Here is a 1725-nt window from a genome sequence, read left to right on the forward strand (position 1 = left end):
TCGTCCTCCATCAATTTGAATTGGAGGACAAGCCCCTCCGATAGGCTATGGGCACGAGCGAAGGTATTCCATCCACGGCGGAGATACATAACATGAGGAGCTGGGAAGTCGACGTCGACCCAAGCTGCCATACCTGCAACCCCGCATATGCAGCCTCAAGGCCTGAGGCGGTTCAAGCTCCATCTCCCGAGCAAACTGAGTGGGGAGACGAAGACGGCCGCGCACCGGCCCGCGCAGCCTAAAGTAGAACTCGCGGGGCTGGTCTCCGACATGTCCCTCCATTGGAGGAGGGGCCGTAGGCGGAGGCGAAGCCAGTGCGCCACCCCGTCCTCCTCCTCCCCGAGCGCCACGACGGCCTCGGCCTCGCCCCCTCCCTCTTCCTCTCGCGGCCAGCTCTGCCGCCACGAGCTCTTGGTAAGGAAGGGCACACTGTCGAGCAGAGCCCTCGTCGCCGCCATTGGAGCACCAGCACGCCCGCTCGCCATGACGAAAAGAGGAAAGGAGTCGAGGCGGAGGAGATGAGCGCTGAAGGATCGAAGGACGCCGTCCCCCTCCCCTTCTTATTATAATGAGGTGGGGCCGAGGCTCGGCCGCCCCGCTCGACCAATCTGGCCGCCAAGGGGCGCAGGGAATCGGAACCGACCCGCTACTCCAATCAGCGATGACCCAGTTTCCCGTCTCCACATTATGGCTTGTGCCCTCCGTGTCCACCACCTACCCTCCTCAGGGCATGGAGGACATGTGGCAAGCGAACCAGAATCAAGAGGACAACTGAAGAGACCGCATTCCACCCCGTGACCATGGGGCGCAGGCACCTTGAAGGCTGCGACTCGAGTCCACCTAGTAAATGAGTCGCGCCCCTGCGCTTTCCTCCCTTTTATGGGGAAGGCGCGGGCCGCCTCTTTACCATTTACTACGACGTGATGCATGAGGGCAGCAACCGCCCCACGCATGACCCCCACATCATGCACGACCCCCATCCCGCGCATTCAACACAGGTCATGGGGAAGTGCGACGGGCGAGGGAGTTACTGCGGTACAACTAGGCCCCACATGACTGTGCACCGTTTTGGGCCAAGCCCAACAATGTGTCCTGCTTATGTATGGCCCAGGCCCGGGGGCTCCTGTCGGTGCACAATAGGAGGGGTCCTATTTTGTACCCCTTTACTTGTGCGCGGGCAGTTGGAGCCGCGCCTACGGCCACACCTAGCGGGACAAAGGAAGGAAGCAAAGCCACAAGACAACCGGAGCAACGCCAAGCTAGAAACACAAAGAGCAGAAGGGCGAGGTGAGCCCCCCCGGCAAGGCCCTTGCTGGGGCAACTTGCCCAACACCAGCAGAGCTGCCACCCTTGAGCCCAAGGGTTCCAACACCACCGAACACTTTGGAACCAAGGCTCGGGAGGCACCTCCATGGTGGCATGCAGATCTTTGTGGAAACTAGAAGCACACAAGATAGATGACAACCAGAAGACGACGATTCGTGGCAAGATCCTTGTCAAGGATACCCACGAGACCCCCGGCAAGACTCTTGCCGGGGACAACCATGATGCCACGACAAGACCCTTGCCGGGGCCCCGGCAAGACTCTTGCCGAAAACATCCGCGGGGCCGCAGCCAGGCCCACATCTGCCAAGACTCTACCGCCGTTCCCATGCAGCTACCATCCCACCTAATGTAGGGTGGAACCCTAGATGGCCAAACTTTCATGAAAGGAGCGGATCCCGC

The sequence above is a fragment of the Triticum dicoccoides genome, chromosome 1A (genome assembly GCF_002162155.2).
Source record: "Triticum dicoccoides isolate Atlit2015 ecotype Zavitan chromosome 1A, WEW_v2.0, whole genome shotgun sequence".
Lineage (NCBI taxonomy): Eukaryota > Viridiplantae > Streptophyta > Magnoliopsida > Poales > Poaceae > Triticum > Triticum dicoccoides.